At 40.4% G+C, this 16,214-nt stretch overlaps 1 pseudogene; it reads right to left on the bottom strand.

Moving 5' to 3' along the window:
• Nucleotides 1-5,461: 5,461 nt before the first annotated feature.
• Nucleotides 5,462-6,460, bottom strand: LOC128069100 (glyceraldehyde-3-phosphate dehydrogenase-like; annotated as a pseudogene).
• Nucleotides 6,461-16,214: the final 9,754 nt, after the last annotated feature.

The raw sequence follows: 16,214 nt of genomic DNA, 5'->3' as shown, positions 1-16,214 counted from the left end.
TAATAATCTTATAAAACAAAGACTAGTGAGTCCCAGCTAGTAAAGAAGCACAGTGATGCCACAGGGAAACCAAGGAATACACTCAGCTTCTACTTTTTCATTCAGGTAATTTGTTCTCAAGATTTTTACTTTATGGTCACTAAAAGGATGGTGGACTTCCAGAGCCACAGATTACCCACAGAAAAGAAAGAAGAGAGCAAAAGATAAGAGAGCTATGTCAGCTAATTTAATGCTTTTAAAACAGGGTTCTTGTAAGCCCCAATAAGCAACTTTCAATTACATCTCATTGTTTAAACCTAAGCAAACTATCTTTGGTAGATAGGCTTGAAGGATGAGTACTGTATTTTTTCAGCCTCTGTATTAATAAAGGACAGAAAAGAAGTTGTGAAGGATGAGGCATATCAAATCCAGAGTTTGTGTCTCTGTGATGGAGATGTCAACCCAGATACACACACAAATACCCCTCAGAAACAAGCAAACACACAACAGTCAAATGAGCAAACACGTTACAGATGAGCTGAGAGAGATGAAGTTTTATGATGCAGAAATGCACACTATTTTCAAATTGATTATTAGAAATATCTTTATTTTTACAAACAGGAATTCTTCTGTTTGCCCTAAACTTCAAAGCAAATGATCATAATGGAAACCAAGAGAGCAGTTTACTTTCATACTACTTCCAGTGAAAAAAGTGATTTATGATGCCAGTAAAAAACATTAATTCAGTTCAGTCCAGTCTCTCGGTCGTGTCCAACTCTTTGCAACCCCATGAATCGCAGCATGCCAGGGCTCCCTGTCCCTCACCAACTCCTGGAGTTCACTCAAACTCACGTCCATCGAGTCTGTGATGCCATCCAGCCATCTCATCCTCTGTCGTCCCCTTCTCCTCCTGCCCTCAATCCCTCCCAGAATCAGGGTCTTTTCCAATGAGCCAACTCTTCGCATCAGGTTGCCAAAGTATTGGAGTTTCAGCTTCAGCATCAGTCCTTCCAATGAACACCCAGGACTGATCTCCTTTAGAATGGAATGGTTGCACCTCCTTGCAGTCTAAGGGACTCTCAAGAGTCTTCCCCAACACCACAGTTCAAAACCATCAATTTTCAGTGCTCAGCTTTCTTCACAGTCCAACTCTCACATCCATACATGACCACTGGAAAACCATAGCCTTGACTAGATGGACCTTTGTAGGCAAAGTAATATCTCTGCTTTTCAATATACTATCCAGGTTGGTCATAACTTTCCTTCCAAGGGGTAAGCGTCTTTTAATTTCCTGGCTGCAATCACCATCTGCAGTGATTTTGGAGCCCCCCAAAATAAAGTCTGACACTGTTTCCACTGTTTCCCCATCTATTTGCCATGAAGTGGTAGGATCAGATGCCATGATCTTCGTTTTCTGAATGTTGAGCTTTAAGCCAACTTTTTCACTCTCCTCTTTCACTTTCATCAAGAGGCTTTTTAGTTCATCTTCACTTTCTGCCATAAGGGTGGTGTCATCTGCGTATCTGAGGTTACTGTTATTTCTCCTGGCAATCTTGATTCCAGCTTGTGCTTCTTGCAGCCCAGCGTTTCTCATGATGTACTCTGCATAGAAGTTAAATAAGCAGGGTGACAATATACAGCCTTGACGTACTCCTTTTCCTATTTGGAACCAGTCTGCTCTTCCATGTCCAGTTCTAACTGTTGCTTCCTGACCTGCATAACGGTTTCTCAAGAGGCAGGTCAGGTGGTCTGATATTCCCATCTCTTTCAATATCTTTCACAGTTTGTGATCCACACAGTCAAAGGCTTTGGCATAGTCAATAAAGCAGCAATAGATGTTTTTCTGGAACTCTCTTGCTTTTTTGATGATCCAGTGGATGTTGGCAATTTGATCTCTGGTTTCTCTGCCTTTTCTAAAACCAGCTTGAACATCTGGAAGTTCACATGGACCACAGCCTTGTCTCATTCAATGAAACTAAGCCATGCCGTGTGGGGCCACCCAAGATGGGCAGGTCATGTTGGAGAAGTCTGATAGAATGTGGTCCACTGGAGAAGGGAATGACAAACCACTTCAGTATTCTTTCCTTGAGAACCCCATGAACAGGATGAAAAGGCAAAATATAGGATACTGAAAGATGTACTCCCCAGGTCAGTAGGTGCCCAATATCCTACTGGAGAAATAACTCCAGAAAGAATGAAGGGATAGAGCCAAACCAGAAACAATGTTGTTGGATGGGTGGGTGATAGAAGCAAGGTCTGATGCTGTAAAGACCAATATTGTATAAGAACCTGGAATGTTAGGTCCATGAATCAAGGCAAATTGGAAGTGGTCAAACAGGAGATGGCAAGAGTGAACATTGACATTCTAGGAATCAGCAAACTAAGATGGACTGGAATGAGTGAATTTAACTCAAATGACCATTATTATATCTACTACTGTGGGCAGGGCTCCCTTAGAAGAAATGGAGTAGCCATCATAGCCAACAAAAGAGTTCAAAATGCAGTACTTGGATGCAGTCTCATCAGCCACAGAATTATCTCTGTTCGTTTCCAAGGCAAACCATTCAATATCACAGTGATCCTAGTCTATGCCCTGACCAGTAATGCTGAAGAAGCTGAAGTTGAATGGTTCTGTGAAGATCTACAAGACATTCTAGAACTAACACCCCGAAAGGGTGCCCTTTTTATTATAGGGGACTGGAATGCAAATCAGGAAGTCAAGAAACAGCTGGAGTAACAGGCAAATTTGGCCTTGGAGTACAGAATGAAGCAGGGCAAAGGCTAATAGAGTTCTGCCAAGAGAATGCACTGGTCATAGCAAACACCCTCTTCCAATAACACAAGAGAAGACTCTACACATGGACATCACCAGATGGTCAACACTGAAATCAAATTGATTGTATTCTTCGCAGCCAAAGATGGAGAAGCTCTATACAGTCAGCAAAAACAAGACCAGGAGCTGACTGTGGCTCAGAGCATGAACTCCTTATTGCCAAATTCAGACTCAAATTGAAGAAAGTGGGGAAAACCACTAGACCTTTCAAGTATGACCTAAATCAAATCGCTTATGACTATACAGTGGAAGTGAGAAATAGATTTAAGGAACTAGATCTGATAGACAGAGTGCCTGATGAACTATGGACGGAGGTTCATGACATTGTACAGGAGACAGGAGTCAAGACCATCCCCAAGAAAAAGAAATGCAAAAAAGCAAAATGGCTGTCTGAGGAGGCCTTACAAATAGCTGTGAAAGGAAGAGAAGTGAAAAGCAACAGAGATTAAGTAGTATTTATTCCTAAAATCCTATTTCTCCCTGTTTACTTTTCTTGATAATTCTGGCCCCCACTGATCAGGTCAAATGATTCCTTTCCTGTTTTTAATCAGATGCTATTGGTTTTAACAAGCGGAGATGTCCCTCTTACCTAAGAGCTGGGAGTCTGGGTTGAGAGACAGAGATGAAAATCTTTTTTCTCTTCAGTACAGTCTCCTTCCACAAACTGCCCAAGAGATGGTTTCCAGGATGTCCTTATCCTATGTTACAGCCACCTCAAACAAGCTGCCAGCTGTCACTGACATTTCAAATATATGTCCAATACCAGACATTTCACTTTTTCACAGTCCACTTGACAATGTCAAAAACTTTTGTGAAATGTAGTGGAAGTGATTGTGAATGATATGACTTCTGACATGGCAGCTCCTTTAACTAAAGCCTTGAATCTCTCGCTCTTTCATACATACATTTTATAAATGTATATATATTTATATACACCTTTGTGATTTTCAAAATTAAATATATTTTCTTTTTCTAGACCTGGGGATTGTGTATTTAAAGATACCTGGAAGCATATTTAAATTAATCAGGCTAATCCTCTTGAGTGAGATTTAATATAATCTACACAGGTTCATCTTAGATTACTCAAGTTACTATGTTGAAATGGACTGCATGGTCTAGTGTTCTCTGGAGGCCTAGACTGAAGGTTTAATGCTTCTCAGTGAAAAAAGAATGATCAAAGTGTGTCTTTCCCCCCAAACCCCACTGGATATTTTTGTCAGTCTTTGGAGACATTTTTGGTTGTTACCACTGGGCAGGTTAGGTGCCAGAGGCATTTACTGAGTGGAGGCCAGGGTTGCTGCCAGACATCTTACAAATTACAGGATCGCCTCCACAACCAAGAACCATCTGCCATAATGTGGATAGTGTGGAGGTTGAGAAACCCTGCTCTAGATGGATATTGTGTTTCTGGTAATTTGATTCAGAATCTTAGTTCTTGTGACTGCTGACTTTAAACCAATGGTTATAGAGAGTGAAATACACACACATACATATATATATGCACACGCTGTATCTGACTCTTTGCAACCCCATGAACTGTAGCCCACCAGGCTCCTCTGTCCATGGGGATTCTCAATATATATGTATATTTCATTTACATATCTAAATTAAATACCTATAGGTTTCGTTCTGCCATCTCATCTGATGCTGGCTTTTGTGGAGTCAAGCATTCTATAAGTAAATTAGCTTGGCCTTGTGCTTATACCATTAGAAGTGTCCATCCATTTCTACCTTGCTGTCTGCCCTGGGTGCTGATTTATATCAGTGAGATTCAGATTCTCTGTGAGTTTGGCCATTCAGAGCCCCAAGTGAAGACTGAAAAGAGAGACAGGAGTAAGGTTATATATATTTTTTACTTAACTCCTTCTATAGCACATAATCTGTGTCCTTCTTTCAAAAGTCGCTAATCTTCTCCACATCATTTTTCCCTTTTGGGACCCCTTCTTTCTCCCGTTTTAAAATTAAGTCTCCTAACTTCTCTACTGTCATAAGAAATCAGGATTACTTACCTATTCCATATATTTTTCCTGCCCTGACACCAAGTTAGTTAGTTCAGTTGCTCAGCCATGTCCAACTCTTTGCAACCCCATGGACTGCAGCATGCCAGGCTTCCCTGTCCATCACCAACTCCCAGAACTTGCTCAAACTCAGTGTCCATCGAATTGGTGATGCCATCCAGCAATCTCATCCTCTGTTGGCCCCTCCTCCTCCTGCCTTCAATCTTTCCCAGCATCAGGGTCTTTTCCAATGAGTTGTTCTTCCCATCAGGTGGCCAATGTATTGATGTTTCAGCATCAGTCCTTCCAATGAATATTCAGGACGGATTTCCTTTAGGATGGACTGGTTGGATCTCCTTGCAGTCCAAGGGACTCTCAAGAGTCTTCTCCAACACTACAGTTCAAAAGCATCAATTCTTCGTCTCTCAGCTTTTTTGGGGGGGGTGGGGGGTATAGGGTACTTTATTGATGGTACACAACAAGGCAGGGTTCCCTAAGCCCCTCCCCTTCCTCAGGGCCTCAAGGATGGAAACTGTTTGGAGGTCAGGAGATTCTCAGTGTGGTGGAGGATCGAGGCGAGGCAAGGACACCCCAGCAGCTGAGTATTCTCTCTTCCTCTCATGCTCTTGCTGGGGTTGGGGGTCCAGTGACCTTACTCCGTGGAGGCCATGTGGGCCATGAGGCCCACCACCCTGTTGCTGTAGCCTAATTCATTGTCATACCAGGAAATGAGCTTAAAAAGTGGTCACTGAGGGCAATGCCAGCCCCAGCATCAAAGGTAAAGAGTAAGTGTCACTGTCGAAGTCACAGGAGACAACCTGGTCCTCAGTGTAGCCTAGAATGCCACTGAAGGGGCCCTCCAATGCCTGCTTCACCACCTTCTTGATGTCATTATACTTGGCAGGTTTCTCTAGGCGGCAGGTCAGATCCACAATGTACACCTTGGGGGTGGGGATGGAAGGCCAGGCAGGGGAGCTTCCCGTTGAACTCAGGGATGACCTTGATCACAGCCTTGGCGGCACCAGTAGAAGCAGGGATGATGTTCTGGGCAGCCCCTCGGCCATCACACCATAGCTTTCCGGAGGGGCCATCCACAGTCTTCTGGATGACAGTGATGACGTGAATGGTGATCATGAGTCCCTCCATGATGCCAAAGTGGTCATGGATGAATTTTGCCAGAGCGGCCTAGCAGTTGGTGGTGCAGGAGGCATTGCTGACAATATTGAGGGAGTTGTCCTACTTCTCGTGGTTCACGCCCATCACAAACATGGGGGCATCGGCAGAAGGCACAGAGAGGATGACCCTCTTGGTGTCACACTTCAAGTGAGCCCCAGCCTTCTCCATGGTAGCAAAGACACCAGTGGACTCCACCACATACTCAGCACCAGCATCACCCCACTTGATGATGGTGGGATCTTGCTCCTGGAAGATGGTGATGGCCTTTCCATCAATGACGAGCTTCCTTTGCTCTGCCTTGACTGTGCCGTGGAACTTGCCATGGGTGGAATCATACTGAAACATGTAGACCATGTAGTGAAGGTCAATGAAGGGGGGCATTGATGGCGACGATGTCCACTTTGCCAGAGTTAAAGGCAGCCCTGGTGGCCAGGCGCCCAAACCAGCCAAATCTATTTATTCCAACCTTCACCATCTTGTCTCAGGGATGCAGCTGGCACAGCACCAATGATGCGATTGTCTGTTGAATGGGTAGGTGTAGAGAGCCTCAGCTTTCTTTATAGTCCAACTCTCATATCCATACATAACTTTACTGGAAAAACCATAGCCTTGACTAGATGGATCTTTGTTGGCAAAGTAATGTCTCTGCTTTTTAATATGCTGTCACGCTTGGTCATAGCTTTTCTTCCAAGGAGCAAGTGTCTTTTAATTTCATGGCTGCAGTCACCATCTGCAATAATTTTGGAGCCCCCAAAAATAAAGTCTGTCACTGTTTCCACTGTTTCTCAATCTATTTGCCATGAAGAGATGGGACCCGATGCCATGATCTTCATCTTTTGAATGTTGAGTTTTCAGCCAATTTTTTCACTCTCCTCTTGCACTTCCATCAAGAGGCTCTTTAGCTTTTCTTTGCTTTCTGCCATAAGGGTGGTGTCTACTTTGTATCTGAGGTTATTGATATTTCTCCTCTCAGCCTTGATTCCACTTTGTGCTTCATCCAGTCCTGCCACCAAACTTTAGTATAATTATTGTGTAAGTAAAATGTCTTGAATTATTAACTCAAATGTATCATGTGTTTTCTGCTGCAGACCTAATTCTGTTTGGGGAGCATCTTTCGTGTTTGTCTAGTCTCTTGTGTTTATCTAGTACACAGCTGCCCCTTTATGTCATGGCCACCTGAATGTTCTAACATCACACAAGAAGTAGCACCAAAGAGAAAAAATAAAAATACAAACAGTTCAAGCACAACAGAACACGAACGACAATAGAGGATGAATTATAACTTGTTAAATATAAATCTCAATTATCTTTATTTTATCAATATGTAAGAATTGACAATTATTCTCAAGTTAGATACTAAAATGGAACACAAACTAGCAACATGCCCTTGTGGCTAACCTAGTACTATCAGATTGTGCCTTCACTCTACCACATTCTTGCTATGAGTCTCCTCCACACCTTCACCTTTCTGCACCTTGTTTGCAGCAGTAGCTTCCTAGTTCATGACCTAATCTCTCAACACCAATTCATTGAGCAAACCATTGCTACTCTAGAATGTCAGTTTGGTCTTCCCTGCTCCTAAGTTTTAGTGGTTTTTTGTGTTTGTTTTTTTTTTTTTTTTCACATTTTCCTACTGAACGCTGCTTGAACTCCTTAATATTTTGCAACCTGACCTCAACTTTCCTTTACAACATCATCTTGCATTCCTTTAGGAGTCTGCTCTACCAAATTTAGAAGTGATACGTTCCCTTCACACCAATTTGAAAAAAACAATGTCTGAACATCAAAGGCTAAACATGGTTATCTGTTTTTAGTTCTTTTCAACTGAAAATTGTATTTTATTTTTTTATAAAAAGGTGGTTGACTTAGCTTGTAACTCAAACAAGCAAGTATGTGTTTTTTCTTGAGGCAACTATCATACTCTTATTTGCAATAGATGTGTTTTATGTATACTTCTGGTTTAATTGCCCCAAATATAAGAAGGAGTTAAGATTTAATGTAATAATTTTACTTCCTCTTCAGAGAAATTTAAGTGAAGAATATCATGGCTATCAATAGACTTTGGTGCCACTATGCTGACTCAGGCTGGAGCACCAACAGTTCACCCATTACTGTTTTTGCATCATCAGGGAAAATACGAACACAGAAAAAAAGGACAAAAATATCTTAGTATCACTAAGAAAATAGTTTTTGCTGACAAACCTACTAAAAGATTTTTAAAGACCCCCTAGGGCTCCATGGGCCACATTTTTTATAACTGCTGCTGTAAACACTGAATTAAGGTCTTCACGCTGCTTCTGTCTTTCTCAGGAGCCACAGCATGTTGCTAATAGAAGACAAGAATCATGAGTTGAAGAGAAGAAAGGTACAATATTGGAACTTATGTTCTGGTGTTCCATGTTTGCTCAGGGCTTCAGTCATGCGTCTCCAAACTGGTGTGTGCCCCTGGACCCTGACCAAGATGCTGCTTCTTTCTGGAACTTTTACTTCAAGTTTCCAGCTGTGTTTCCTTTAACATCTTTATGTGGCATATCCGAGTTTCCATCATATTGCTTATAGTTATTAGCTTGCAGGTCCTTTGGTAGAAAATGAGCTTCTGAAAAGTAGAAAGCATATTTTATTCATTTCAGCACCCACTGCCTAGGGTTGGTACACGGTAGATGTTTTATAAAAAAGGAATGAAATAGTTTAGGGAAAGTGGATTTTCTGGCTGTGGTTAAATTTTCATTGTAATGACTACTGATTGAAAAAAATAATGGTAGGCATCTTTTATAAAAGCTTACTATATTTCAAGCATGGTTCCAAGTATTTTCTATATACTTCATTTAATCTTTATACATTTTTACACTCTTCAGTTATTATTCTCAGTTCCCCCTATCTGTATTTTGTTGAAAAAGAAATTGAAGGTTAAAAGGACAGCGATGTTTTCCCCTGAACTCACTCCACTAGCAATTATTGGAGTCAGTATTTAATAATATGATATTTATCTGAATGTTAGAGACTTCACATGTAAGATGCAAAGTGTGTTTTGGGGGGCTTTGCTGTGGACCTTATTGGTTTCTTTGATGGCAACATCATTGTGCATATTGATCTGAGAATATCAAGATCAGATAATTTTTTTTGCCACCCAGGTAGGGCACTGCTAAATATAGTATGTGCACAGATGGTGGAAATTTGGTTTCCATGATGTTTTTATGACTCTGATTTGCTTTTCTGTGACTTTTATTAAAATATATGTGTTTTCTTCTGATCCTATTAGCCCCTTAATGAAAAACAAATCTAAACTTGTTTTATGTAAGCCTTCCTTACTGCATTTAGGTCAGGGACCTTATACCCAAATGATCAATGGCGAAGCTGAGGAAGAGAAAAAACAGTTTGAAAAACAGAATCACTCTGGATTACTTTGAAATAGGGTCTCAGTGGGCTTCAGCTCTCCAGAGACTATGATGCTTTTATTCTCTAGATGCATTTACCTCCTGGTAGCAGAGTTCCCCAAACTAAACTTAGAGAGACAAATAAGCCAGGATTCCATATGTTGCTGCATGTAATGGAAAATATGCCTTCTTAATGATGGGGTTACCTGAATTCCTAATGCAGGAAGCATTTTCCAGCAGGAAGATATTTATGCAGTCAGATTTTTTATTAGTGGGGTATATTTAGTAATCCTAGATAAAATAGTTTGGGAATAAATATTTCCCTTAAGGTCAAAGTAAATTAGTTATCTTTTGCTGGACTGCACAGGAAATTTCATTCTAGACTACAGAATTCTTAGGGATGTTTGTATGTTTATCTGTTTTTGCTTTGTTTTTAAGCAGTTTACACCCTCACTACAGTACTGAATTCCATGACATAGTTCCTTCTCTGTATTCTAACCTTCTAAGATGAACATTCTTCCTACATTCACTTCCTCCTTCTCAGCTCAGGCACTGTCATGGCAATATATTATCAAGACTGTATCTCATTTTTACCATCTCTCACCTGTCAGGATGACCATCTTTAAAAAGTCTACAAATAACAAATTCTGGAGCGGGTATGGAGAAAAGGGAATCTTCCTACACTGTTGGTAGGAATGTAAACTGGTGCAACTACTATAGAGAATGTGAAGGTTCTTAAAAAATTAAACATAGAGTTGCCTGTGATCCAGAAATTCTAGTCCTGGACATACATTCAGAGGAAACTCTAATTTGAAAAGATATATGCACCGCAATGTTCATAGCAGCACTATTTACAATAGCCAAGACATGGAAGCAACCTAAATGTTCATAACCAGATAAATGGAAAAATGAGATGTCATATGTGTGTGTGTGTTCTCGTGTACACATGCTTATTTGCTTAGTTGTACTCAACTCTTTGCAATCCTTTAGACTGTAGCCCACCAGACTCCTCTGTCCATAGAACTTTTCAGGCAAGAATCTGGAGTAGGTTGCCATTTCCTTCTCCAAGGAATGCTCCTGACCCAGGTATCGAACTTGCATCTCCTAGATCTCCTGCGCTGCAGGCAGAGTCTTTACCTGCTGAGTCACTGGGGAAGCCTATACGCATACACAAAAGGTTTTGTTTGTGCCCTCCAAGAGTCTGTTTCCCAGTCCTGTGTAAGTTCTAGAGGCTGTATGGTGGGGTTCTACAATTGCACTCATCTCACACGCTAGCAAGGGCTTCCCTGGTGGCTCAGAGGGTAAAGTGTCTGCCTGCAATGCAGGAGACCCAGGTTCAATCCCTGGGTCGGGAAGATCCCCTAGAGAAGGAAATGGCAACCCACTCCAGTATTCCTGCCTGGAGAATCCCATGGACAGAGGAGCCTGGTAGGCTACAGTCCACGGGGTCGCAAAGAGTCGGACACAACTGAGCGACTTCCCTTTCCCTTTCCCTTTCACACGCTAGCAAAGTAATGCTCAAAATTCTCCAAGCCAGGCTGCAAAAGTACATGAACCGTGAACTTCCAGATAGGCAAGCTGGATTTAGAAAAGGCAGAGGAACCAAAGATTAAATTGCCAACATCTGCTGGATCATCAAAAAAGCAAGAGAGTTACAGAAAGACATCTACCTTTGCTTTATTGACTATGCCACAGCCTTCAACTGTGTGGATCACAATAAACTATGGAAAATCCTTAAAGAGATGGGAATACCAGACCACCTGACCTGCCTCCTGAGATATCCGTATGCAGGTCAAGAAGCAACAGAACTGTTTATGGAACAACAGGCTGGTTCCAAATTGGGAAAGGAGTATGTCAAGGCTGTATATTGTCACCCTGCTTGTTTACTCTGATATGCACAGTACATCATGAGAAATGCCAGGCTAGATGAAGCACAAGCTGGAATCAAGTTTGCTGGGAGAAATATCAAGAACCTCAGATATGCAGATTATACCACTCTTATGGCAGAAAGCGAAGAACTAAAGAGCCTCTTGAAAGTGAAAGAGGAGAATTAAAAAGTTGGCTTAAAACTCAACATTCAGAAAACTAAGATCATGACATCCAGTCCTATCACTTCATGACAAATAGATGGGGAAACAGTGGAAACAGTGACAGACTTTATTTTGGGAGGCTCCAAAAATCACTGCAGTTGATGATTGCAGACATGAAATTAAAAGATACTCGCTCTTTGGAAGAAAAGTTATGACCAACCTAGATAGCATATTAAAAAGCAGCAACATAACTTTGCCAACAAAGGTCCGTCTAGTCAAAGTTATGGTTTTTCCAGTAGTCATGTTTGGATGTGAGAGTTGGACTATAAAGAAAGTTGAGCACTGAAGAATTGATGCTTTTGAACTGTGGTGTTAGAGAAGACTCTTGAGAGTCCCTTGGACAGCAAGGGAATCCAATCAATTCATCCTAAAAGGAAATCAGCCCTGAATATTCGTTGGAAGGACTGATGCTGAAACGGAAACTCCAATACTTTGGCCACCTGATGCAAAGAGTTGACTCACACAAAAAGACCCTGATGACTCAATGGACATGAGTTTGAGTAACTCCAGGAGTTGGTGATGGACAGGGAAGCCTGGTGTGCTGCAGTCCATGGGGTTGCAAGGAGGTGGACATGATTGAGTGACTGAACTGAACTGAACTGATATCCATACACAAAGGCACACACACACACATATGAGGCTACCACTCAGTCATGAAAATAAATGAGATAATGCCATTTGCAGCAACATAGATGGAACTAGAGATTATCATACTAAGTGAAGTTAAGTCAGGAAGAGAAGGACAGAGACTTCCCTGGTGGCTCAATGGTAAAGAATTTGTCTGCCAATGTTGGACACATGGGTTTGATCCCTGATCTGGGAAGATCACACATGCCATGGAGCCACTAAGCCCATGTACCATACCTGTTGAGCCTGCGCTCTGGGACCCAGGAGCCACACCTACTGAAGCCCACGTGCCCTAGAGCTGATGCTTTGTAACAGGAGAAGTCTCCAGTGTAAGAAGACTGCACCCTGCCACTAGAGAGCAGCCCCCACTTCCTGCAACTGGAGAAAAAGCCCACGCAGCAATGCAGACCCAACACAGCCAAACATAAATAAATAAATATTAAAAATGCAATTTTAAAGAAAGACAATAACTTAAAAACCTTAAAGAAAAGACAAAACAAATATAACATTACTTATATAATCTAAAATATGTAATCTAAAATATGAGACAAATGAACTTATCGATGAAATAGAAACAGACTCATGGAGCAGACTTGCTGTTCCCAAGGGGGAGGGCAGGGGGAGAGGGATGGATTGGGAGTTTGGGATTAGCAAATGCAAAATATTACACATTGAATGGATAAATATTAAGGTCCTACTTATTACCACAGGGAATTATATTAAATATTCTGTGACAGATCATAATAGAAAAAAATTTATGAAAATAATGTATATATTAATATATGCATAACTGAATCACTTTCCTTTACAGCAGAAATTAACCCAACATTGTAAATCAACTATACTTCAGTAAAATACATTTTTAAAAAAGACAGTGTATCTCATTTTGTTTTCAAACCATTCGGTAGCTTTTTGACCATGGACAGGAAGACACACAAATTACATCATGATCTATGTAAAGACAGAATTTCACAAAGGGACTTTTCTCTTACAAAGTGTAACATACTTTGATATTCTCTTATATATTCTCCCTACAGGTCCATAAATTGATAATGTGTACATTTACAGGTCATAATCCTCAGTTTGAAAAAGATGTTCAATTTTAAAGTAGTGGTTCTCAGAGAGTAGAGAAATTAAAGAAAAACTATGTAATATTAATGAATAAAAGCACATATTTGCTATAAGAAAACCAAGGGATCACTGGTTCTAAATTTTTGCCATGAATGAGGTTCACCTGAAAGGCATATTGATACACTCACAAATTACTGGGCTCCATATCTGGAGATTTGATACAGTAGAGTGGTGAGCAATCTAATAATATGCATTTTAAATAAGTTCTCAGTAATGCTAATGCTGCTGGTTTGGGGTGTACTCTGAGAATCTAGCGGTTTTCACACTTTTGAGTCTAAGGGGAAATCAAGGATTTCTTCCCACTGTTCATTTTTTTCCACCTGTCCTTAGAATTCTAAGGATGCCCCCTTGTGGCAAGTCAAGGAAAAAGTTAGGAAGACAAGGCATCCAAAATAGCACTGATGAAAATAGTAGAAATAATTCTCAAATATAAGGGAATGACAGAGGAGGAGATGGTTGGATGGCATCACCAACTCAATGAACATGAGTTTCAGGAAACTCTGGGAGATAAAGGACAGGGAAGCCTGGTGTGCTGCAGTCCATGGGGTTGCAGAGTTAGATACGATTGAGACTGAACAACAACAACATCCCCTCCACCTCCTTCAGAAAGGAGAACAATGATTGTTGTAAATAGTAAAGCATGGGACTCAAAAGTCTAGAATTTAGAATCAGATAAACCTGGTTTCATGTTGGGGAAACTACTTAACTTTTCTAATTCAAAGACTTGTCATTTACAAAGTAGCATAATGACAGCATTTCTTTTTCATTTCTTAATATTATTGTGAAAATTAAGTACATTAACATATAAAGACTGGAGTATCCTGATTTACAGTTTAAGCCATGAATAACTGTCATCTGGAGAAGGCTCTTGAGAGTCCCTTCGACAGCAAAGAGATCAAATCAGTCAACCCTAAAGGAAATCAACCTTGAATATTCATTGGAAGGACTGATGCTGAAGCTGAAGCTCCAGTGCTTTGGCCACCTGATGCTAGGAGCCGACTCACTGGAAAAGACCTTGATGCTGGGGAAAATTGAGGGCTAGAGGAGAAGGAGGTGACAGAAGATGAGATGGTTGGATGGCATCACTGACTCATTGCACATGAGCTTGAGTAAACTGCAGGACGCAATGAAGGATAGGGAAGCCTGGTGTGCTGCAGTTCATGGGGTCTCAAAGAGTTCGACACAACTTAGCAACTGAACAGTAATGAACAACAACTGTCCTCTAACATTCTCAAGTGTAACACTTGCACCCAACTCATACTCATATCCCCATTGTCAAGACTTTCACCTAACACATTTTTCCCTAGATACATCCAGAAAGAAGCACCAAAGAACCAGTGTGAATTCAGAATTCCAATATATCCATTGCTCCTGCAGGATTCTAAAACCCCTCCTACCATTTGAAGTCTGTTACTTCAGAACAAGCTGTTGTGCTCTACAAATTCCAGCTGCTGTCAAAGCAAAAACTGACTGACATAGCTAATGACAATACATCCCACAAGATTGTCTGCTTATTGCTGCAGACATGTCTCATGTAGGTGGTTAGCCCTGAGTCCGAGGCCCTGGAAGCTGCTCATGCTATCAATACAGGTGTCCACCCCATCTGAGGTCCACAGTTAGAACAACCTTCCCCTCAGTGCTGTGCTCAGCTGCAGATGTGCAACAGAGAGATGTGCCCGAGTTGCTGGTACAGAGCTCTTTTCCTTTATTGATATAGAATTGACATATAATATTATGTAAGTTACAGGTATACAAAAACTAATGCATAATTTTTTAAGATTATATTCCATTTATAGTTATTTAACATACTGGCTGAAATATTAAATGTAACCTCTCTACAATATATCCTTGTAACTTATTTTATATATACTAGTTAGCCCTTTAGGTGCAATCAATAATTTTCACACAGCACAGTTACATAAACTAAAACTATCCAGACTTTAAAAATAAAGTTAAGGACTTCCTTGAGGGTCCCGTGGTTAAGACTCCGTGCTGCCAGTGCAACTGACACAGGTTTGATCCCCGGCCAGGGAAATAAATTCCCATATGCCACAAGGAGAGACCAAAAAATAAAATTGAAAAACTGAAAAAAAAAGAAATTAAAAGTCATAAAAAACAAAGCAAAACTACCTGCTTTAGAAACACAGGTCACATTTCTTTGATTAGTAATGATTTGCCCATTTTTTCACCATTTGAAAACAATGAAAGGAAATTAAAATGATCAATTTCTGCCCTAAAGGAGCTCATTATATACTTGAGGATATAAATACATATTGAATTTATTTGATCTAAAGATTTTTCTCACATTTGAATATGTCTAAGACCTAGTGACATTTAAATATAGTAATGTTCATTTCTGAAAGTAAAACTCTTTAATAAATGAGTGCCATTTTAATAATCTGTGCCATTTCAGAATCAAAACCAGGAAAATTAGAAACTAGCTATAATACAAGAGGTTGTATAAATGTCTCTCCAGATATTTTTAGGCTATACAGCTAATGGGAGTCAATTTTTAATAATAGAAACCTTGAGAATAGAAAATGTAGACACTGACTTCTATACACACACACACACACAATGTGCACAAATATCACTACCAATATTATTTATCACCATCACTATTCATAGTTATTAATATAAATCTTATAGTATTTTAATGTGAAAGGTATCTATTCTTCCTTTCTAGGAACCAACAAACCTAAAAGCAACGTTAATAAGCACAGAAGAGCACTCAAGTATCTATAGTTTTGCCAAGAGAACGCACTGGTCATAATAAACACTCTCTTCCAACAACACAAAAGAACACTATACACATGGACATCACCAAATGGTCAACATCAAAATCAGACTGATTATATTCTTTGCAGCCGAAGATGGAGAAGCTCTATACAGTCAGCAAAAACAAGACCGGGAGCTGACTGTGGCTCAGATCATGAACTCCTTATTTCCAAATTCAGACTTAAATTGAAGAAAGTAGGGAAAACCAATAGATCATTCAGGTATGACC

The sequence above is a fragment of the Budorcas taxicolor genome, chromosome 25, assembly GCF_023091745.1.
Source record: "Budorcas taxicolor isolate Tak-1 chromosome 25, Takin1.1, whole genome shotgun sequence".
Classification (NCBI taxonomy): domain Eukaryota; kingdom Metazoa; phylum Chordata; class Mammalia; order Artiodactyla; family Bovidae; genus Budorcas; species Budorcas taxicolor.
The sequence above is the reverse complement of the archived record's forward strand: the minus strand, read 5'-3'. Positions and strand labels throughout refer to the sequence as shown.